Source organism: Stegostoma tigrinum, chromosome 1, assembly GCF_030684315.1.
Source record: "Stegostoma tigrinum isolate sSteTig4 chromosome 1, sSteTig4.hap1, whole genome shotgun sequence".
NCBI classification, from domain to species: domain Eukaryota; kingdom Metazoa; phylum Chordata; class Chondrichthyes; order Orectolobiformes; family Stegostomatidae; genus Stegostoma; species Stegostoma tigrinum.
Window position 1 is genome coordinate 178,400,272 of NC_081354.1, and position 25,033 is coordinate 178,425,304.

At 44.4% G+C, this 25,033-nt stretch overlaps 1 protein-coding gene across 2 annotated transcripts in view; it reads left to right on the forward strand.

The window, feature by feature from the left end:
* The first annotated feature begins 7,598 nt into the window (after nt 1-7,598).
* Nucleotides 7,599-25,033, forward strand: part of slc4a11 (solute carrier family 4 member 11) — a 212,498-nt gene continuing 195,063 nt past the window's right edge. The window contains exon 1 of one of the 2 annotated variants that reach the window (XM_048532852.2): nt 7,599-7,663. The gene's annotated coding sequence lies outside the window, so the exon portion shown is untranslated. The remainder of the gene's footprint in view (nt 7,664-25,033) is intronic. The other variant, XM_048532842.2, reaches the window with a different exon arrangement.

The window sequence follows — 25,033 nt, forward strand, 5'->3', positions numbered from 1 at the left end:
TCAGGGATGACCTGCACTTCCAGCAGTGGCCACTTCTTGAACCTGGCGCTGCTTGGATTGCAAAGCTTCCAGCCAATTGTTGACAGGTATTCTTTCAGGTGAGACGTCCTCCCCAGGTAGAGAAGAAACTCTCGCCCCCGAACTTATTAGTGTCCCACTGAGCACTGGATGGCTGTGGGGCCACCAGCCTTTTCATGGTGGACTCCCAGCTGATGTTTCCATCATCAGAGGAGGGGGTGCTGGAGGTGGGTGTATAACATTTTGTAAACTCCACCCATTAATGCGGTTGGATTTCCTGCACTTACCAAAGACCACAGTCTGAGAGTGATTTGATGTTGGATTTCAGCTTTCTGAATCAGTCAGAGGATTACGAGCTCAAGTATCTGCTAGGCTTGAATCTTGAGTTTGCATTCTAGGCTGATACTGCCAGAGTAAAACATAGAAGCATAGAAAGTAGGAGCAGCAGTAGGCCATTTGGCCCCACGGCTCTTCGTTTGAGCATCCACCTCAGCACCTTGTTCAATCTTTCTTCCAATACTCTTTGTTCCCTTTAGCCCTGAGAACTATATCTATCTCCTTCTCATAAAAATTTAATGTTTTGGCCTCAATGGCTTTCGGTAGCAGAGAATTCCGCAGGATCACCACTCTCTGGGTGAAGACATTTTCCTCGTCACAATTCTAAATGGTCTACCCCTTATCCTTACATAGTGATCCCTGGTTCTGGAATCCCCTTCCAGATTTTATCACGTCCAGTCTTGTTAGAATTTTATAGGCTCTATGAGATTCTCCCCTCTTTCTTCTCACTGTGCTAACTGATCCAGTCTCTCATCATGCATCAGTCCTGACATCCCAGGAATCAGTTTGGTAAAGCTTCATTGGTATCCTTCTTCAGATGGGAGACAAAACCTGTTACAATAGCCCAGTGTTCTCACTAAGGCCCTGTATAATTGCAGCATGACATCTCTGCTCCTGTACTCAAATCCTTTTGCTACGAACATCAATGTACCATATGCCTTCTTTGCCCCCAACTGTACCTGTAAAACTTACCTTTAGTGACTGGTGTACAAGGACAAAGAACAACATAGCACAAGAGCAGGCCCTTCAGTCCACTAAGCCTGTGCCAATTCATGATGCTTTTCTAAAGTAAAAAACTTTTGCCTCTATGTGGTCTGTATCCCTCAATGCCTTGCTTATTCATGTCACTGTCAGGATACCTCTTCAACATTGCTATTGTATCTGCCTCCACCAGCTCCTCTGGCAGCTCTTAATCACCACCCTGGGTGAAAAACTTGTCTTGCACACTTCCTTTAATCTTACTGCCTTTTTCATGAAATCTACATCCACTAGTAATTGATATTTCTATCTTGGAAAAAGACTCTGACTATCCATTCCATCAATAAGTTGTAAACTTCTATCAGGTTGTCCCTCATCCCTGGAACTGGAGCTCATCTGCTCCTTTGTCCCCCTACAACCACACATCAACGAATACCAGTCACGTTTGGACATAGAGCAGTTTTTCCGCCGCCTTCGCCTCCACGCCTACTTCTTCAACCGAGAACCTAACCCTCCCTCCACTGACCCCTTCACCCACTTCCAACACAAGTCCTCCTCCCGGACACCACCCCCAGGCCTCCTACCATCCCTCGACCTCTTCATCTCCAACTGCTGTCGAGACATTAGCCGCCTCAACCTCTCCACCCCTCTCACCGACTCCAAACTCTCCCCTGCAGAACGGGCAGCCCTCCGCTCCAACCCCAACCTCACCATCAAACCCGCAGATAAGGGTGGCACAGTGGTAGTATGGCGCACTGACCTCTACATCGCCCAGGCCAGTCGCCAACTCTCCGACACCACCTCCTACCGCCCCCTCGATCATGATCCCACCCTCGAGCACCAAACCATCATCTCCAACACCATTCATGACCTCATCACCTCAGGGGACCTCCCACCCACAGCCTCCAACCTTATTATTCCCCAACCCCGCACGGCCCGTTTCTATCTCCTGGCCAAAATCCACAAACCTGCCTGCCCTGGTCGACCGATTGTCTCAGACTGCTCCTGCTCCACCGAACTCATCTCCACCTATCTCAACTCCATTTTCTCCCCCTTGGTCTAGGAACTCCCTACCCATGTCCAGGACACGACCCACGCCCTCCACCTCCTCCAGAACTTCCAATTCCCTGGCCCCCAACACCTCATTTTCACCATGGACGTCCAGTCCCTATACACCTGTATTCCACACGCAGATGGCCTCAAGGCCCTCCGCTTCTTCCTGTCCCGCAGGCCCGACCAGTCCCCCTCCACCGACACCCCCATCCGTCTAGCCGAACTCGTCCTCACCCTCAACAACTCCTCTTTCGATTCCTCCCACTTCCTACAGACAAAGGGGGTGGCCATGGGCCCCAGCTATGCCTGCCTCTTTGTAGGTTACATGGAACAGTCCCTCTTCTGCACCTACACAGGCCCCAAACCCCACCTCTTCCTCCGGTACATTGATGACTGTATCGGCGCCGCCTCTTGCTCCCCAGAGGAGCTCGATCAGTTCACCCACTTCACCAACACCTTCCACCCCAACCTTCAGTTCACCTGGGCCATTTCCAGCACATCCCTCACCTTCCTGGGCCTCTCAGTCTCCATCTCAGGCAACCAGCTTGTAACTGATGTCCATTTCAAGCCCACCAACTCCCACAGCTACCTAGAATACACCTCCTCCCACCCACCCTCCTGCAAAAATTCCATCCCCTATTCCCAAATCCTCCACCTCCACCACATCTGCTCCCACGATGAGGCATTCCACTCCCGTATATCCCAGATGTCCAAGTTCTTCAAGGACAGCAACTTTACCCCCACGGTGGTCGAGAACGCCCTTGACTGCGTCTCCCGCATTTCCCGTAACACATCCCTCACACCCCGTCCCCACCACAACCGCCCAAAGAGGATCCCCCTCGTTCTCACATACCACCCACCAACCTCCGGATACAACGCATCATCCTCCGACACTTCCGCCATCTGAAATCCGACCCCACCACCCAAGACATTTTTCCATCCCCACCCTTATCTGCCTTCCGAAGAGATCACTCTCTCCGTGACTCCCTTGTTCGCTCCACACTGCCCTCCAATCCCGCCACACCCGGCACCTTCCCCTGCAACCGCAGGAAATGCTACACTTGCCCCCACACCTCCTCCCTCACCCCTATCCCAGGCCCCAAGATGACTTTCCATATTAAGCAGAGGTTCACCTGCACATCTGCCAATGTGGTATACCGTATCCATTGTACCCGGTGTGGCTTCCTCTACATTGGGGAAACCAAGCGGAGGCTTGGGGATCGCTTTGCAGAACACCTCCGCTCGGTTCGTAATAAACAGCTGCACCTCCCAGTCGCCAACCATTTCCACTCCCCCTCCCATTCTTTAGGTGACATGTCCATCATGGGCCTCCTGCAGTGCCACAACGATGCCACCTGAAAGTTGCAGGAACAGCAACTCATATTCCGCTTGGGAACTCTGCAGCCCACGGTATCAACGTGGACTTCACCAGCTTCAAGATCTCCCCTTCCCCCACTGCATCCCAAAACCAGCTCAGTTTGTCCCCTCCCCCCACTGCACCACACAACCAGCCCAGCTCTTCCCCTCCCACCACTGCATCCCAAAACCAGCCCAGCCTGTCTCTGCCTCCCTAACCTGTTCTTCCTCTCAACCATCCCTTCCTCCCACCCCAAGCCGCACCTCCATTTCCTACCTACTAACCTCATCCCACCTCCTTGACCTGTCTGTCTTCCCTGGACTGACCTATCCCCTCCCTACCTCCCCACCTATACTCTCCTCTCCACCTATCTTCTTTTCTCTCCATCTTCGGTCCGCCTCCCCCTCTCTCCCTATTTATTCCAGAACCCTCACCCCATCCCCCTCTCTGATGAAGGGTCTAGGCCCGAAACGTCAGCTTTTGTGCTCCTGAGATGCTGCTGGGCCTGCTGTGTTCATCCAGCTTCACACTTTATTATCTTGGATTCTCCAGCATCTGCAGTTCCCATTATTACTCATCTGCTCTGTCCACATTTACTTATTCTTCCTCTTCCTTTGTTCTTTTTTTAAACTTTTAACCTTCCATGCCTTATGTGGAGAACTCAGATAGCATCGAAGTATTCAGCTCATTGGAAGCAAGTTTGTTCCCAGTGCCAGTGGCGGGAGGTGAGATTGTGTTCCCGATGGAGGGGGGTGAGATTGTGTTCCCAATCGAGGGAAGGCAGTGAGATTGTATTCCCCGTGGAAGGAGGGAGGTGAGATTGTATTCCCAGTGGAGGGAGGGAGGTGAGATTGTGTTCCCAGTAGCGAAGGGAGATGAGATTGTGTTCCCAATGGATAGAGGTGAGATTGCGTTCCTGGCGGTGGTGGAGGGAGGCAAGACTGTGTTCCCAGTGGAGGGATGGAGGTGAGATTGTGTTCCAGGTAGCGAAGGATGGTGAGATTGTGTTCCTGGTGGTGAGAAGGAGGTGAGATTGTGTTCCTGGTAGCAAAGGGAGGTGAGATTGTGTTCCCAATGGATAGAGGTGAGATTGTGCTCCAATGGAGGGAAGTGAGATTGTGTTCCCAATAGAGGGAAGGCATTGAGACTGTATTCCCGTTGGAGGGAGGGAGGTGAGATTATATTCCCGGTGGAGGGATGGAGGTGAGATTGTATTCCCGGCAGAGGGAGGGCAGTGAGATTGCATTCCTGGTGGTGGGAAGGAGGTGAAATTATGTTGCTGGTAGCAAAGGGAGGCGAGACTGTGTTCCCAGTGGAGGGAAGGAGGTGAGATTGTATTCCTGGTAGTGAAGGGAGGTGAGATTGTGTTCCCAATGGATAGAGGTGAGTTTGCGCTCCTGGCGGTAGTGGAGGGAGGCGAGACTGTGTTCCCAGTTGCGGTGGCGGAGGGAAGTGAGTTTGGACCCAGTGCCCGGTGCCGGAGCCGGCAGCTTCAGCAGTGGCTGCATTTCTGTGATCGCCCCAGAGTACACTTGTGGTGATGGTGTCATCCATCGAGCTAAGATGGTGCAGTAGAATGGTGGCACGGTTCTGTGGTAGCGATGTGGTGATGGGAGTGGAGGCTGGCTGACTGCTTCTTGCTGGTGATGGTCTCACTGTCAAGGTGGAAGTGCTCAGATCCAGGCCCATGGCCAAGCAATTCAGAAGGACTGTAATGTTAAACTTTTAACTTTATTTCTTCATTTTCCTATTTTTTACCGAAGATTTTGTACTCAGGTACTCACTGTACTCCTGTATCCCAGTACTTGAGTACCCATGACAATATAACCTCATTTTGATAATCCTTTAACATTCAAGTGAAAAGTTTGCCCAATCTCTGCTCATAGCTAATACCCTCCAAATCATGCAACATCCTGATAAACTGTTTCTGTACCCTCTCCAAAGCATCCACATCCTTCTGGTGTGGGGACCAGATCTGTACATAATATTCCGAATATAACTGAAACAAAATTCTATACAACTGCACCAGGAAGACCCAGGCCTCGTTCCGCCTCCCCCGTTCCCAATTGACTGCAGTTCAGATAATAACCTTCCTTCCTATCGTTGTTATCAAAGTGGGCAATCTCACATTTCTCCACATTATCCTTCATCAGCCACACATTTGCCCACTCACTCAACATGTCCAAATCACAGTGAAGCCTCTCTGCTTCCTCCTCACAGCCCACTCTCCGATCCAGCTTTGTGTCATCTGCAAATTTGGATGTATTTCATTTATTTCCCTCATCTAAATTATTGATATAGATAGTGATTAGCTGGGATTCAAACACTGCTCCCCTCTGTAAAACCACTAGCCATTGTGTGGCACTCAGAAAAAGACCCATTTATTTCTATTACAGTAGGAACTGCAGATGCTGGAGAATCTGAGATAATAAGGTGCAGAGCTGGATGAACACAGCAGGCCAAGCTGTACCAGAGGAGCAGGAAAAGCTGACGTTTCAGGCCTAGACCCTTCTTCAGAAATGGGCTATTTATGAAGAAGTGTCTAGGCCCAAAACAGCAGCTTTTCCTGCTCCTCTGATGCAGCTTGGCCTGCTGTGTTCATCCAGCTCTACACCTTGATATCTCCATTTATTTCTATCCTTTGTTTCCTGCCTGCAAACTCTGTCTGATCCTGCCACTTTTTCCCATGAGTAGATTAGATTAGATTCCCTACAGTGTGGAGACAGGCCCTTCGGCTCAACAAGTCCACACTGCCCCTTGTAGCATCCCATCCAGACCCATCCCCCTATAACCCACACACCCCTGAACACTACGGGCAATTTAGCATGGCCAATCCACCTAGCCCGCACATCTTTGGACTGTGGGAGGAAACCGGAGCCCCCGAAGGAAACCCATGCAGACACAGGGAGAATGTGCAAACTCCACACAGACAGTCCCGAGGCTGGAATCGATCACGGGTCCCTGGTGCTGTGAGGCTGCAGTGCTAACCACTGAGCCACCGTGCCGCCCGTAGTGTTGAGGGAATGCTACACTGTCAGAGGTGACAACTTTGGGGTGAGATGATAAACCCAGTTTTTTGAGATTTCATTGCTTACAGCTGGTGAAATATATTTCGAAGTGTAAAGCGCATACACAGAATGTTGGTGAAACTCAGCAGGTCTGGCAACATCTGTGGAGAGAGATACAGCATTAATGTTTTGAGTCTCCTTCAGAACTGAAAGGAAAGTTGCCTTGGGCTTGAAATTTTAGCATTGTTTCTCTCTCCACAGAAGTTGCCAGACCCGCTAAGTTTCTCCAGCAATTTTTGCGTTTGTTTCTGAGTTTGAGCATCCGTAGTATTAACATTTTGAAATGTAGTCACTAGCAATGTAGGCAATATGGTGGCATAGCATTGTGCAATGACCAGATGATCTGTTTCTTGTGATGCTGATCTAGAGATCTTTATTAGTGAGGAAACGGGAAATCTCACTTGACCTTCTTCAATATAGTGTCACAAGATCTTTCACATTCATCTGAGCAGATTGATGGGCCCTCGATTTACATGAAGTTTTATACAATTGTAAGTCTTTTTTTTGGACTATTTTCCCTGCAACGTTAGAGGCTGATGGGCGGCCTTGTAGAGATTTCTAAAATTGTGAGGGGCATGGATAGGGTGAATTGGAAGGACTTTTTCCCGGAATCCAAAACTGCAGGGCAAAGTTTTAGGGTGAGAGGGGAAAGATATGAAAGGGAGCTAAGGGTCAACTTCTTCACGTAGAGGGTGATGTGTGTATGGAATGAGTTACCAGAGGAAGTGATGGAGGCTGGCACAATTGCAATATTTAAAAGACATCTGGATGGACACATAAGTAGGAAGGGTTTAGAGGGATATGAGCCAAATGCTGGTAAATAGGAATGGATTAATTTAGATATCTGATCGGCTTGGACGAGTTGGATTGAAGTATCTGTTTCCATGCTGTATAACTCTATGACCTAATTTCAAAACCAAGATATCAGTGTGCACAGGGTTAAGAAGGACTAGGAATGCCAAAAGAAGTTAGTCATTCCTGTACAGGCAGCCAACAGAGTTGATGATAAACAGGGTTTGTCACTGCTATTGGCCAGCGAGGTTTTCCTTGTATTTAAGCTGACAGGTGCCGATATTCCTATCACTTTCGCCTGTGTCTTCTTTGTGTTTCCTCAAAAAGGACTACAATTGAGGTAAAATAGCTACTTTCTTATATTTCTCTTTCCTTCCTATTGTAGCCTCAGCATTGCAGTGGACAAAGAGTGACCTTTCAGTGGTGAAAACAGGAAGAGAGTGAGGGGACAGTAAAGATCTGGGGAGAAGGGACACACATACATGCTTAAGAATATCTTCGAATGTTAAAGTTTACTTCCATCCCAGTGCAGGAGGAAATGCTATATTGCATTGACGCGCAGATTGTTGTCTGAGGCATGTTTTAAATGTAATTGTGGTGTAGTGTGAATCCTCCGCTAAATGTTAAGGAATGGCCAAGTCACTGGAAATTGCTCATCAATCACAAACTCTGAAAGGGTCAGTCAGAATCAGAATGGTTGATCACAGTTAGAGTTGCAAACACTCCAGGATTTTCCAAGAATTAACAATCAGACTCTCGCACATTTACACAAGGAAATTATGAAGATGACTGTAGGGCTATTAGAAATGATTTTCTTCATTTTCATTGAATGTGCCTGTCATAGAACATAGAACATTACAGCACAGTACAGGCCCTTCGGCCCTCGATGTTGTGCCGACCTGTCATACCAATCTCAAGCCCATCTAACCTACACTATTCCATGTACAATCATATGCTTGTCCAATGACGACTTAAATGTACCTAAAGTTGGCGAATCTACTACCATTGCAGGCAAAGCGTTCCATTCCCTTACTAATCTCTGAGTAAAGAAACTACCTCTGACATCTGTCCTATATCTTTCACCCCTCAATTTAAAGCTATGCCCCCTCGTGCTCGCCGTCACCACCCTAGGAAAAAGGATCTCCCTATCCACCCTATCTAACCCTCTGATTATTTTATATGTTTCAATTAAGTCACCTCTCAACCTTCTTCTCTCTAATGAAAACAGCCTCAAGTCCCTCAGCCTTTCCTCGTAAGACCTTCCGTCCAGACTAGGCAACATCCTAGTAAATCTCCTCTGCACCCTTTCCAAAGCTTCCACATCCTTCTTATAATGCAGTGACCAGAACTGTACACAATACTCCAAGTGCGGCTGCACCAGAGTTTTGTACAGCTTCACCATAACAGCTTGGTTCCGGAACTCGATCCCTCTATTAATAAAAGCTGTCCGTTTGTTAAAAAGCATTGAAGTTTGGAGATGGGGCTTGTTTGATTGACAGCCAAGGTATAAAAAAATTGTTTTCCAATTGGTGCAGGTAGGTGATGCGCTGCGAGATGTATGTGTTGGGGAACCAGTCAAGGGTGGGTCTCTGATGAAGCTTCCAGGAATATGTTTATCCCGAGATGGCAAATGTAATCAGTAGTCCCAGAAAGCTAGCACAGGTACGATGGGCCAAATACCCTCCTCTGCACAATATTACTCAGTGCATGCTTCACATTCTTTGTCTGGAATTGCTCAATGGAAAACCAAATGCTAATTACAACTCACCTACGTTACACACTTCTCACGTAGAGGGCTGAACAGGACGGAGACATTGGAGAGCAGATGTGGGGGGGATTCAGGGGTTTGGGACAGATGGAGTGATTTAGAAACAGGAAGGGGTGTGGTGAGGTGATTAAACCAGGACAGTGCTTACTGGTCGAAAGGTGGACTCCTGGGGGTGGAGAAAGTAATGAAAAGAAGGGACTTGCATTTATATAGTGCCTTTCATAACCCTAGGGCAGCAACGCTTAGCAGTTGAAATGCAGTCACTTGTTCTAATGTAGAAATGTAGAGCCAGTTTGTAATAAGTGCTGTCCTTGCCAGTAGTACACAAACCTCTGGCGAGTCCCTGAGTTTCTTCTGAAATTAGTCTCATTTATATCTCTCTGTGCCTCTTTTGGCTCCTCTGGGAGTTAGCCTTACTAATTGCTGTGATGAATAATATGTCATTTTCCACAATCTAATCGCCAAGTTTATATTTCAGGGCAGTGTTTCCAATTTGGTAGGTACAGATCAAATTCAGTCTGATTGTTGGGTTTACGTTGAAAGCATTGTATAACTATATAAAGCAACATTAATGAAGGAGCTACATGCATAGCAATGTCTCTCAAATTGCCTGCGAACCCTCGCGTTTTCTTTTTGCGTGCGATCCATGCTCAGCACAAAAAACTCAATCAATCATAATCTTGGTTGCATAAAAGCACCTTTTATTATTTAATTGAGGCTTAAGATTTCAATCAGGTTCCGTGAGAAGGCTTTAACTTCAGCGAAAATGTTAGCCTCAAGCAACCAGCTGAAGGATTGACAGATTGGGCGCCCTCCAGCGCTTTTGTGAAATCATTGAAAGTGTTTGCGGTCACATCCAATTGGAAAAATTGGCCTTGATTGCCAGTCATTTTCAACGGGAGGGAGAATTAGTCATCAATGCAAAAGTGTCAATCAGTCCTGGTACACATTCCATAATTTTCACAAATTTTCAGCGCTGCGATAATGCCACATGCCAAAGCTGTGGCACAGATTTTTAGCAATGTGCAACTTGAAATAATAATGGCCAATTGCACTGGAAGAGAATTGAGTTGTATTCATTAGCCAACTTGCATTTCTGTGGAGCTTTCAAGGTTGGAAACAGAGTATTTCACATAGACGCCTTGTGACGACTCAACGGAAGCATCAGAACAAGGCTACACAAGGGTGCCATTGAGCAGAGACCTGAAAAGGTTTTAATGAACCAATGATCCATTTGTATGATGGATTATTTGATGATAATTGTGAAAGGATCAGGGCACGGTCAACCAAGTCATTCCTTCACTTGAGATAACAAAAATGTAGAGCTGGATGAGCACAGCAGGCCAAGCAGCACCTTAGGAGCAGAAAAGGGTCTCGGCCCGAAACGTCAGCTTTTCTGCTCCCAAGATGCTGCTTGGCCTGTTGTGTTCATCCAGCTCTACATTTTGTTATCTCAGGTTCTCCAGCATCTGCAGTTCCTATTATCTCTGATTCAATTCCTTTATTTGACCCAATCATCACTCTGATAAAACTGGGCTCCTTGATATCACACTCATGTAAATGTTGCCCTGATATCTAAGGGCAGCCCCTTCTACCTATTGCTGGCAATTCAGCTCTTTTGTCAGTGTCCAGACCAAGCCTATGACAAGGCCTATGAAAGTTATGCACTCACAGTAGACCGTGCCGTGTAACATAGACTGATGTTATGGCAACACTGTGGAACAGTAAAGTGGAAGGTAAAACAAAGCCCTCATTGATGGAGCAAACATGCTGTTGGAAACTGGGTTAGGCATTGAGTGGAATGTAGGTTCTTGGTTCTGAAGGACATTTGTGATGGACATTCCAGCTAGCCTTTTATAACAGCTCACTATCTTTTGTGGACAGTCTGCTTTACGATCATGGTGCTATTTGAACTCACGGCTCTAGAGCTATCATTCGAATAAGCATGAGGTGAATGGTTCCTGCTAAAGCCAGTGTGGACACAATGGAATGAACGGCGACCTTCCATGCTGTGACCATTCTGTGATTTTATGGATATGACTGGGCTTATTTTCCTTGGCGTGAAGAAGATTAAAAGTTCTGAGGAAGGGTCACTGGATCTGAAACATTAACTCTGTTTTCTCCTCCACAGATGTTGCCAGACCTGTTGAGCTTTTCCAGCAACTTTGTTTGTACCCCTGATTTATAGCATCCGCAGTTCTTTTGGTTTTTATTAAGATTAAGAGGCGGCCTTATTGAGATGTTCAAAATTATGAACAATTTTGGCACAGGGTAAAGAAGGATATTCTGTTTCCACTAGTTGGTTTGTCAGTAACTAGTAATCACAATTTCAAGGTTGTTAACAGGAGTGAGTTGAGGAAAAATGTCTTTACTCGGAGAGTTGTGAGGATTTGGAACGCGTTTCTGGGGAGAGTGGTGGAGGTGGTTTCTATCGGAGGTTTCAAAATTGGATTGAGTTGAATGATTTATTGTCACTTGTATTTAACGAATAAATATGTGAAAAGTGTAATATATCTGAAGCTCTGGTGCCATTTTGAGTTACAGGAGATATTAAGATATGACTAGAATGTAACTAAGAACGGATTTCTTCCTCCCTTCTTATGCTCCGCTCCATGTTGGGGTGGGTGGGTGGAGCAGTCTCCACAACAGGCTTTGGGCCTACTAATGCCCCCGCATCACAGTCCCTTACAGGAGTCCTGCCCTTGGGTCGCCATCGCTGCATTCCAGGACTACCATGCCGCAGTTGATGCAACTGCGCCACTCCTGTGGTTCTGCCAGGGGCACCGATTTGGGTCTACCACATTGCCGCAGCTGACAGACGCTCACCGCAGATATCATCTTCTCTGCCGACCACAGGGACTGTCCTTCGCCGACTGCAGAGGCTGCCCTGCTACTGCCACCATCTTGGAAGCCAGTGCTGCCGCCATCTCCTCGAGCCCTCTGCTGGTGGGCTCAACAGCACCAAAGTCGCCAAGCTCCGGCGCCGCGCCTCACCGTTGGGTCCGCGTCCGTTGCCATGGCAAGTTCTCTGAGGGCTCGTTCCCCTCCACACTGGGTTCTTTTCCTCGAGGCGCTAACTCTTGCTGCTGCTGTCACTGTGCTGAAGGTGCAATAAAGGCTTTTAAAGGAGGGAAAGAAAAGAAAGAGGCCAAAAGAAAAGAGCAAAAGTAAAAGATAAAAGTAAAAAGAAGGAAAAAAGAAACAAAGAAAGCCAGGAGCTCGAACGCAGCACTGCTACTCTGCCACCATCTTGGAACAGATTAACAAAAGAAAGCTGAATATCTATTTGTGTGTAATTTGATTTATTATTGTCACATGTACTGAGAAATAGCGAAAAGCATTGTTTTGCGCGCTAACAAGACAAATCATACCTTACATAAGGACATCAGCATAATAGAACAGAATGTAGTGTACAGTGTTATAGCTGCATGGAAGGTGCAGATAAAGGTCAGCTCTAATATACGAGAGGTCCATTAATATGTCTGATAACAGCAGGGAAAATCCTTTAAATTTGTTGGCATATGTCTTCAAACTTCTGTATCTTCTGCCTAATGGAAGAGGATAGAAGAGAGCATAACTGAGGCAGGGGCAGTTTTTGATTCAGTTGGCTGCTTTCCGGAGGCAATAGGAAGTATCAACGGGCTTGATGGAAGGCTGGCTTACATGATGGACTGGGCTGTGTTCACAATTTCTTGCGGTTTTGGCAGTTGCCATAAGGAGCTGTGATGCAAGGTAGCTGGTAGTTCTTTTAGGAGCCAGTTAGGCATGATGGGTCGAATGGCCTCTTTCTGTCCTTTAAAATTCAATGATTCTATTATACAAGCATGTTGTATCTGTAAAAATTGGTAAGAGTCATTGTGGACATGCTGAATTTCCTTAGCCTTCTGAGGAAGTACAGGCATTGGTGTGATTTCTTCACCATACTATCAATGTGGATGGACCAGGATAGATTTCCAGTGATGAATTTAGAGGGCTACAGAGATAGGGTTGAAGAATGAGATTAGCTGGGGAGCTCTTTAGGGAGCCAGTACAGACACGATGGATCGAACGGCCTCTTTCTGTCCTTTAAAATTCAATCATTCAATTATACAAGCAAGATAAAGAAGATTATTCACCTCAACCAAAACCATCCATTCAATAAGAAAGCCTGTAGGGCCCTAATCTCTCAGCCCAATATTTTGTTTAGAATAATAATTCCAACTTTCATTTCCATTTCTCCGAAGTTATATGTTGAAAAAGGAATGGAATGTAAAATCGGGAAATTTTGCTACAATTGCTTATGGTATTGCCAAAATCAAATCTGAACTGAGGACAGATTTGGTCTTGAGAAAGTGTTTAATAGCATTAGAAGTAGTTCAGAGAAGATTCACTTGACTGATACTTGGGATGAGGGGGTTATCTTAAAGTGAGGGCCAGGGTTAAGATTAGGTCAAGTCTAGCCCATATTCACTGCAGTTTAGCAGAATGAGAGGCTATTTTATTGAAACACATATGATCCTGAGTGCAATTGATTGGACGGATGTCAAGAAGATATTTCCCCTTATGGGACAGACTGGAATTTAGGGGACAGTGTTTAAAAATTAATCACTTAAGATGGAAAACATTTTTCTTTCGGAGTACAATTGGTCAAATTATCTTCCCAGGAATAGTGGGATTCCTGGTTTTTGAATATCTTTAAGGCTGAGTTTGATAGATTTTTTTTGATGAAGATGGCAGTCAAAGTATAGAGGGGTTTAACAAAGAAGTAGACTTGAGGCCACCATCAGGGCAGAGTTGGTTTGACAAGCCAAATAGCCTACATCTAACTCTTATTTGTGCGTTTGTACCTTAATAATTCGTTACATGGAAGGAAAGAACTTATACTTACATCTCGCCCTTTACTGAAGGAGTCTCAAAGCATTCACTATCAATAAATTATATTTAGTAGCCCATTATGATCCTCGTGAGAAACTCCATCTCCACACCAGCCAGTGGGGATTCGAGAAAATTGAGGCTGGAAACTGTGCTTATGATTTTCCTGAATTGTGGTTTTGATGGATGAAGTTGGCAACATTTGTTTGCAAAATCCTGCAAGAAGAACAGTCATGGGGCTGAAGCAGATCACAGACATAGGGTGTGATCATGGAAGAGGTCCAACCCAAAACATAGTAAACTAGAAGTGAGCATAAGCTCATATGGTCAAGAGTCACTCACTTAACTCCTTGAGCCCCCTCTGATATCGAGTAAAATCTGCAAGCAAACACCATACTCTCGCCTTTTCCATGTAGCCATTAATATGTTCCAGTAACAAAGATCTAATCTCTGGTTGTAAAATCTGCAATCATGTCACTTATCATTTGTGCAAGAGATTTGCAAATGTCTGCCAATCTTTGCAGGAAAAACTGTTCCTTCACCCTTGTACTCTGATCCTCACATCAACAGTCCATAACAAGAAACAGCAATAGATCTCTTGGGTCTGTTAGCGGTTGGAAAATGAATGTTGGCAGTCAAAGTGGGAGAGCTACCTTTGAACAGTTCCACAGCATCCTTTGTCTCTATGTAAAGGAGTGGTCAAAACTGTGGCTTACCGTCTGAGCCAAGCTAAGCCGCCCTTCTGACAACGGGAATTTGGCAACATTGGTTCAGTAGAAATGAAGTATTGAAGTTGTACTTTAATCCACACTATTTGCCTTATCTTGAAGCATTTGCTATCTAATAGAATAGAAATTATGATCTCCTGTATGTTTGCATACCGCAGTCATGAAGTTGAACAAGCAGTTTTCACACACTTTCTGCTCTTGAATCATTTTATTTAGGATAAATAGAGAAAGATTCTAACTCTCTGGAAATCCATTCGACTGCAAACAGTTGAAATTAAATCTATTTTCTCCTTTAAAGCCAAGAATTCCTTTGCCCGCATATGCAGCCATTTAACATTGCAGCTTCTTGTCTTAATGGTTGTATCAGATGTGGACATCACTGGCAGAATCAGCATTAGAAGCCCACCCCAAGGTGCCTTTGAACTAACTTGATTGCTAGGCCATTTCAGCGGGTAGTTCAGAGCCAACCACTTTAGCTGTGGCTTTGGACACGATATGTAGGCCAGGCTAGGTAATGGCGACAGATTTCCTTCCCTAAAGTTAACCAGATGGGCTTTTATGATCAGAGATAACGGGAACTGCAGATGCTGGAGAATCCAAGATAATAAAATGTGAGGCTGGATGAACACAGCAGGCCCAGCTGCTGGGCCTGCTGTGTTCATCCAGCCTCACATTTTATTATCTTGGGCTTTTATGATGATTGGCAATAGTTCCAAAGCCACTTTTGGACTAGCTTTCAACTCCAGGGCATTTTTTAAAATGAATTTAAATTTCACCACTTGCTAAGGTTGGATTTCAGCCAACATTCCCAGCAATATGGGAGGTATGGTTAGTATGTTTGCAGATGACACCAAAAGTGGCAGTGTAGTGGACGGCAAAGGAGGTTATCTCAGAGTACAAAGGGGCATTGATCAGATGGGAAAATGGGCCAAGGAGTGGTAGACGGAGTTTAGATAAATGTGAGGTGTTGCATTTTGGCAAGATCAATCAGGGCAGCACTTATACCCTTAACGGTAAGGTCCCAGGGAGTGCTGCTTAAGAGAGACCTTGAAGTGCAGGTTCATAGTTCCTTGAAGGTGGAGTCACAGGTAGAGAGGATAGTGAAGAAGGCTTTTGTCATGTTGCCTTTATTGGTCAATGCACTGGGTATAGGCGTTAGGAGCTCATATTGTGGCTGTATAGGACATTAGTTAGGCCACCTTTGGCATACTGCATTCAGCTCTGGTTTCTCTGCGATGGGAAGGATGTTGTGAAACTTGACAGGACTCAAAGATTTGCAAGGGTGTTGCTAGAGTTGGAGGGTTTGAGCTATAGGGAGAGTCTGGATAGGCTGGGGCTACTTTCCATGGAGTGTTGGAGGCTGATATAAAAGAGACCTAAAAGGGGAATTCTTTCCACACTGGGGGTGGTGCTTGTATAGAACAAGCTGCCAGAGAAAGTGGTGGAGGCTGGTACAATACCAACATTAAAAGGCATCTGGATGGGTATGTGAATATGAAAGGTTTAAGGGATATGGGTTGAATGCTGGCAAATGGGACTGAATTAAGTTAGGATACCTTGTTGGCATGGATGAGTTGGACCAAAGGGTCTGTTGCCTTGCTATTTAACTCTATGACTCTTAGTCGTGGATTACTAGCCTGGGGATTATTAACGCTACATCACCACTTTCTATGGAGAGGCTTTTTTTTGTTAATCCCCGGGCCCAAAATGGCGGAAGTTGCAGCTAATGGACAATAAATGTGGATGTTGGCCTTGATGAAAACCAGTGAGCGTTTCACATGCCACAAAACCACTTTGCCCAGACATTGATGAAAGAAGCCAACTCCATTGATACCTTTTCAAAGATGGAAAGTTTCTCTTTATAATTCATTCCTAATGTATGAAGCCAAATCTCCTCCATTTCATTTCACCGTGCTAACTGTGTGTGTTTCCACTGTTGTGGAAAACATAACACAGCACTTGTACTCACTGGTGATAACCACTTCCTGTTTGGGAGTCAGGTCCATGATTAATTTTTTTTGAGCAAGTGTTTGGGAAACAAACAAACCTGTTGTAAGTGTACAGGCCCTTTGGTGGTGCTCATTTCTCACCCCAGTGACCTTTCCTGACCCAGACAAGTAAATAAACTTTTCAAATCCCCTCCAGACAAGCCATCTGGCCGTGCTGTGCGAGATACCACAGACGATACAGCATTTAACAAACTGAAGTGAGATAAAGGAATGGAAATTTAACCTTGTTGCCTAGTTTTTATGTGCAATGAAGCCAATAGCTAGATATACCTGCAAGAAGGCTGATCCGAAATTTGGGCAGATGATTTTTTTTCAGATATTCATAGTGGGCGCTTAATGAGAATACTCAGTTGGAAATTTGCAGCTATGCTGATTTGGTTCGAATTATTATTGTCCCAAGAATGACAGAATGGTTTATTGTCACATATATCTGGGGAAATACACTGAAAAATATTCTGCCCCACAATCCAGTGCCATTTTGAGGTATAAAAGAATAAACAGGAAGTACTTAAATAGAGATAGCAGGAACTGCAGATGCTGGAGAATCTGAGAAATTTCTGAAGAAGGGTCTAAGCCCGAGACGTCAGCTTTCCTGCTCCTCTGATGCTACTTGGCCTGCTATATTCATCCAGCTCTACATCTTGTTATCTCTAGTACTTAAATAGAGTTCAGCTTCATCAGCTGGGGCCCCGAACACGGCTCCAGGATTTAGTCAAAGTCTCTGCAAAGTCCCTGCTCTGAGCCTACTGTGCCCAGGAGCGTCCACCCCACCACATCAGCATACAACGCCTCACCACCAGCTCCAGGAGTCTCTACTCTGGTCACCACTGACGCTGCTCCGATCTTCCTGCAATGTCAGGAAGATGAGGCAACAAAAAGGAAGGAAAGAAAGAAAAGACAAAAAGGAGAGAGAAGAAAATAATGCAGCTAACCTGAAGTGGACGGGCCTGCCATCCTGGTGTCACCATCTTGAATAGCTGGGCCCTCTCCCCACTTCGGAATGCATCAGGGTAATAGAACGGAATGCACATTATAGTGTTACAGCTACAGAGAAGGTACAGACAAACATCAACCCTAACGTAAGACAGGTTTGTTCATTAGTTCATTAGGGAAGAAGCTGTTCTTAAATCTATCGGTACGTGTTTACGTGTTTTCAAACTTTCATATCTTCTGCCCGATGGAAGAGGGCGGGAGACAGTATAACCAGGGTCTTTGGTTACGTTTGCTGCTTTCCCAAGTATAGATGGAGTCCCTTGTGGGCTGGGAGGTGCCGGTGGAAGGGGATTTGTGTGTGGGTTGGGAGGTCTTGACCAGCTGTTGACTTTCTCCATGCACTGTTATTTTACCAGGAGATACTGTATGTTTCACCAGCCCATGGATTAATTCAAATTCTTAACTACTCGGTTGTGATAATCCATTTTAAGGCCATGGGGAATCACTAATTAATCTCCCTTCAGGGCTTGTTGAGTATGAGTTTCCATGGTAGCAAGCAATGGCCTGCCTAGCTGGCACTCAGTGCCTGAGGCCTTTAAGTTACAGTGCCCCTAGCCAACTGAGAATTTAATGATACATATTTTGGACCCTCCCTGTGGATCAGTGGTGGCGTCCCTAGCACTGAGCCAGGACGCTCAGGCTCCAGAGGTGTGTAGTAACAGATTGATTGGGAATAGAGGTTAAAAAAAAGTAGAGCAGACCCAACCGTTCCTGTTTTTCCTCCTCACCCTCACCTTTGATGCCCATCATGGGCAATATCCAGTTGCCTGCATGAGGTTGTACAAGTTAACAAAGTGTGGAGCTGGATGAACACATCAGGCCAAGCAGCATCTCAGGAGCACAAAAGCTGACGTTTCGGGCCTAGACCCTTCATCAGAGAGATCTAGGGCTGAAACGTCAGCTTTTGTGCTCCTGAGATGCTGCTTGGCCTGCTGTGTTCATCCAGCTTCACACTTTGTTATCTTGGATTCTCCAGCATCTGCAGTTCCCATTATCACTGGGGTCGTACTAGTGTTTGTTAATAGGTTTAAAAAAACAACAATAGTCACTGTGATAATGGGAACTGCAGATGCTGGAGAATCCAAGATAATAAAATGTGAGGCTGGATGAACACAGCAGGCCCAGCAGCATCTCAGGAGCACAAAAAAAGCACAATAGTCACTGTGATTTGTAACACTTCTGGGTAGAATAAAGATAAAAATAAAAATAGTGCAATTTTTTTTAACGCAGAGACTGGTTCGTGTGTGGAATAAACTTCCAGAAGAAGTGATGGATGTGGGTACCGTTACAACATTTAAAAGACACTGGGATCAGTACATGAATAAGAAATGTTACGGAGGATATGGGCCAGGAGCAGGCAGGTTGGACTAGTTTAGTTTGGGATTCTGGTTGGCATGGACTAGTTGGGCCAAAACGTCCTTCTGTCCTGTATAACTCGATGATTTATCTTTTTGCATTGTGTGTGTGTCTTTGTGTGGGATGAAAGGGATTTAGTTTTAATTTCAGATCATAGTTTAGGTGCTATCCATTGTTTTCCACTTGTTTTAAGAATATTTTTTGTTTATAATAAATGGATAACTTGTGCTCATCAAAGAAGCCTGGTGGAGATTATTTATTCTGGATTGAAGTACAAAAGGGAAGCAATTGGACATTTCGTTTAAATTGAATTAATACTTATCATGTGACTGTGATAATGGGAACTGCAGATGCTGGAGAATCCAAGATAATAAAGTGTGAAGCTGGATGAACACAGCAGACCAAGCAGCATCTCAGGAGCACAAAAGCTGATGTTTCGGGCCTAGACCGTTCATCAGATCTGATGAATTCCAGAAATTTGATCCAGCAACCATGGGGAACAGTGATAACAGCTGAATAAATCCCAAGAATACTCAAAGAACAGTTAATATGTACTTCAGGAATGACATGGAGCAAATAAAGAGTTGCACCACTGGAAACCCAAAAGCACTTTATAGCCAATAAAGTACTTTTTGAAGTGTAGTCACTGTTTTAATGTCGGAAATATGGCAAGTAATTTGCACACAGTAAACTCCAACAAACAGCAATGCATTAATGGCCAGGTAGCTTGCTTTTTGAGGTTGTAGACATACTCGCTGAGCCGGTGGCTTTGGTTGCAAACATTTTGTCACCCTGTGAGGTAGCATTGTTAGTGTAGCTCTGGTGAAGTGTCAGTGTTCTGTCCCACTTGTTATTTATATGCCTCAGTTTGCTGGTTTGGTTAGTAATATTTCCAGTTTTGTTTCTGAGTGGTTTGTACACAGGGTTTAATCTGATGTGTTTGCCGATAGAGTTCCGGTTGGAATACCAGGCCTCCAGGGATTCCCTGGCATGTCTCTATTTGGCTTGTGCGATTATCGATGTGTTGGCCTAGTCGAATTTGTGTCCTTCGTTGTCCGTGTGTAGTGAGACAAGTGAGAATAGGTGGTGTTGCTTGGTGGCTAGTTGGTGCTCATGTATCCATATTGCCAGTTTTCTTCCAGTTTGCCCTATGTAGTGTTTCTCTGTGGTCATCTCTGAACTGTCTTATCATACATCACGGACATTTCAGAGATGACCGCAAGACTACTCAGACTCTTCTGTATCAGAGTAGCCCACAAACTGACAACCGCCCTGCGACCGCTACTAATGAATGTAAAGGATCTCATACCCAAAACTGAGGTAATATACAAAATACCAATGACAAGTATGATCTCATTGAATGATGGAATAGGCTTGAGGGGATGAATGGCTTAGTCCTGTTTCTATGTGTTCACTCGAATTTAGGAAGATGGGGTGGAAGGGGATCGGATTGAAATCTACAAACAGGGCTGGAGAAACTTGACACAGGGAGGCTGTTCACCCTGTTTGAGGAGTCCAGAACCAGAGGTCACTGCCTTAGGAAACAGGGTAGACCATTTGATACTCAGATAAGGAAAGATCTATTCACTCAAACAGTCGTGAACCAGTCAAATTCTCCACCACAGAAGGTTGTGAAGGCCAAGCTGCTGGATATATTCAAAAAAGCGATAGAGACATTTTCAGATTATAAAGGGAAAGCAAAAAGCTTGGCGTTAGGGTAGAGGAACAGCCGTGATCATATTATATGGCAGAGCAAGTTCGAAGGGCTGAATGATCTATTCCTGCTCCTGTTGTTTCATGTTTCCATTTTAACAGGATAAGGAAGTGTCGTTAAAATCTTGTCTTAATTCATTAAGTAGTGAAGTGTAACAAAAGCTTAAAGAATATAAAAATACTTGATGTAGATTTAATGATGACAGTATGTCAAGGTAATGAGAAACAGCTACAATCCCATGTACAGTAGCTGGAGTGAGCTGTGCTATCAGCGCTGACATAATTTCTACTGAGTTGCAGATGGTATTTTTGATTAATCCTTCTAAGGCACAAATAAAACTTGACATTCAAACACGATAAGGCAGCTATTTTTGGAAAATCAGTCTCCTTTTGCATTTTAAAACTCACTCAGGTCATTATGTTATCCCCTTAACAAAACCCGTGGCAAAATTATTTTTTTGGATGACTGGGTTCCCCAGATGGAGGGGACTTTGCCAATGGCGTGTTCAGAGATGTGTGAATGTATGAGTGTCATAGTTGTGAATGTTGCAACTGAAGCCCCTTCAGAAATGCACCTTGTGAAAAGAAGTATGTGGGAATTGATAACCACTCCATAAAACATTATCTGATCAACGAGTTTACAGTTGACAATCACCCAGATATGTATGATGCATGCAAAGAACTCACTCTGGATGGTTGGAGGGCACATAGTTTGGGGCAAAATTCCACTTTGCTTTCCATGTTGCTGCAAGACCAGCTGTTCTGGAGACAGTGGATATTGGAATATATTTGCAGGGTGAGACTCCGCAGAACAGCACATCACTGAATATGACGTTAATAATCGTTTATTGTGGGATAATGTGCCCTCCATAAAAATGTGAGCCAGTAGTTTGTAAAATGACTTCAAACAAATGCTGACAGGAAAGGAAATCACAAAAATTAAACTGGGTGGAATGCATATCATGAACTGTTTTCGCCAAAGGAACTGCAGTGAATGGTTTGGTTCTGCAACATACTGCCTGAGAGTGAGGTGGGTGCAGGTTCGATCGTGCATTTAAAGAGGGATTTGTGTGAGAACCTGTATAAGAGTCCTTTGGCTGTGTGACCATTCTCTGACTCTATGTGCAATGAAATTAGATTTAGATTTATTGCCCCATGTACATAAAAATACAGTTAAAAAGTGTGTTATGTGCAAAGTGTTGCTACACTCCGGTGCCACTTTGAAACATTGAATATAATGCAAGATTTTACTGCAATAGGAATTGTTTAGGTCTAAGAAGAAGAGCACCTCATCATGTATTGCTGTGCCTCAAATATGAAGACTTTGGATTTAAACTGGTTTGAAATTTTGATTGAACTCTATTTCTAATTTAATGAGGAAAAAAGGGAGTCTCTTAATTGTACAAAGTCATCAGAGACCTGGAGGACAAAACAGCTGCTCTCTTATAAGAGAGAAACAACCGGTGATGGGGCTTAACCTAAGGGTCGCCTTGCCTCAAGCCAGGTGAGAGGTCAAGAAGGGGCATTTCTTTGTGTTAACCTCAGCTCCTGCAGAGATTTAAACCCACACTGTAGACATCACTCTGCATTGCAAACCAGCCATCCAACCAACTGAGCTAATATTAATCATATCATCATAGTGTATACAGTGTTAGGAATGAAGCGAGAAATCATTCAATCAGTTCTGTAAATAAATACTTGTACAATATTACCTGTACCTAAATATTGGTTCCAGCCGACTTACTGGACTAAAACATAACCTGGTTGAGTAAAAGAGATATTTAGTTGTAAGCAGAGTTGATCTGTCTGAGTGGTTGAGCCTTGTTTCAGTGGTTGAGGAGCACAGAATAGGCTCTAGGCTAAAATAAGTACAGAGAAAGCTGGAAAAATTCAACAGGTCTGGCAGCACCTGTGGAAACAGAAACAGAGTTAATGTTTCAAGTCTGTTATGACAGCTTTTCAGAACACACGAGGCTTGAAATATTGTATCAGAGATAATGGGAACTGCAGATGCTGGAGAATCCAAGATAATAAAGTGTGAAGCTGGATGAACACAGCAGGCCAAGCAGCATCTCAGGAGCTCCTGAGATGCTGCTTGGCCTACTGTGTTCATCCAGCTTCACACTTTATTAGGCTTGAAATATTAACTGTTTTTCTCTCTGCACAGATGCAGTCAGATCATAGAATCCCTATAGTGTAGAAGCAGGCCATTGGGCCCACTGAATCCTCATCAACCCTCCGAACAAGATTTCACCATGATCCACAACCCCCATCCTATCCCTGTAACCCTGCATTTCACATGGCTAATCCACCAAGCCTATAGAGCTGGGAGGAAATCAGAGCATCTGGAGGAAACCCACACAGACATGGTGAAAACGTGCAAATTCCAGACAGACACTTGCCTGAGACTGGTATTGGACCTGGGTCCCTGACGCTGTGTGGCAGCAGTGCTCACCACTGAGCCACCGTGCCACCCAAATTCTGCTGAGTTTCTCCAGCATTCTGTCTTTTTTTTCAGATTTCCAGGAATTGCAGTATTTTGCCTTTGGTTAAACCTTAACCTCTCTACTTCTGTCTCTTTCTCCTTCTTGAAGGTACTGCTTTAAATCTTTACAATTGACAAGATTTTTCTCACCTGTCCTAATACCTGCTTGTGTGGCTCAGTGGTAACTGTTTAATAGAACTTCTGCTAAATGCATTAAATGTTTTATTATGGTAAAAGTGAATTAAGGCAATTTGTTGAAATGCAACAATCAATTTGTGCACAACAAAGTCCCACAAACAACAATGCATTATCTGATTTTTAACTTTCATTCACAGAATATGTCAATGATTAATGTAAAAAAAGTAAACATACAAAAAAATCAGCTTTGAGCATTTAATTTCATTTAATCAACGCAATTTATCCTCATGTGATGTTACAAGATAAGGAAGACAGTGAGCTTCCCTGTCATTCTCTGGGTAAACTGTTTTCAGTTATTGTATTAAAAATCATATTGAAACACAAATGTATGCTGGAAAGCCTGAAACCAGCACAGAGAAACTCAGCAGGACTGACAACATCGGGGAGAGAAACAGAAACGTTTTGAGTCCATTGTGATGCTTAATCCTGTCCTTAAAAATAAACCAAGACATCTCAAAATGTGACAATAAGGTTCTGCAATGTTACCACATTTCAGATGTGGAGATGCCAAAGTTGGACCCAAGTAATCAAGGTCAGAAACCCCCTCGAGGGCTACATCCCGAAAGCTTGTGTTTTCAAATAAACTTGCTGGACTGTAACTTGGTGTTGTGTGATTTCTGACCTTGCCCACAAGTCAGAAACAGCAGATTGTTCTGAGCTGCAGGACAATTGTTCTGTAGCCCAAGCATGGCAGCCACTTTTTGCACAGTGCAATCCTACGAACATGAATGAGATCCGTCTTTTTCTTTTGTTGAAATGGAGAAAACTGTTTGTTCTTCAAACTAAACCGTTGGCTTTTTACTGTGCCCTGCAGAGCAGGTATCAGGGCCTGGGACTGACTACTCCTTTTTTCAACTCACACGCTGCACTCTGCAAACCAACATTCTTTATTGGAATTTCATTCTTTAAGACTCATTGTATAAGTTTGGCCTGTGTGTGAAAGATTGATTGATGTATTTGTTTCAAAAGCATTATTGACCTGTCTGGTACTCCATGAAGTGTGCTGGAATAGCCAGATAAGGAAATAAACTTTAATTATACCGAAGTCTGACTGATTCACGAAATGCTTTGGAACAATAGTGGACAGGTGCCAGTCTCCACTTAAGTATGCTGCCATGCCTAGATACTGCCTGAAGTGCATGCTCACACGTGCACATCAAGCTCCTGTCCCTGAAAACTGAATTACTGTTGTGCTCCACTTCTCAAAGCTAAAAAAAACTTAGACCAACAATGTAAAGGAGTTCTGTACTCCTGTGAATCCTTCATCTCCTTTGCTCTACCATCAACAACCATAGCTTCAGCTTTGGTCCAGCTTAGGCCCCAAGCTCTTAAATTCCCTCTTAATAAGACTCCTCTTTTTCTATGCTTAAGACTGTTCTTAAATCTGGCATCTTTGACCAGATTCTGCTTGTCTCTCTTCATGTTTAATAGCTTGGTGTCAAATGTTGTCTGATAAAATTGCTCTGTAGAATCTTGGGATGTTTTACTATGGGAAAGATGCTATGCAAATGCATGTTCTTGTTGGGGTACAAACTATTTAGAGCTATAAAGCGTTAGATTAGCCACTGTGGATGGAATCAGTTCTTCTGCGTCAAATTGCACTCAGCAT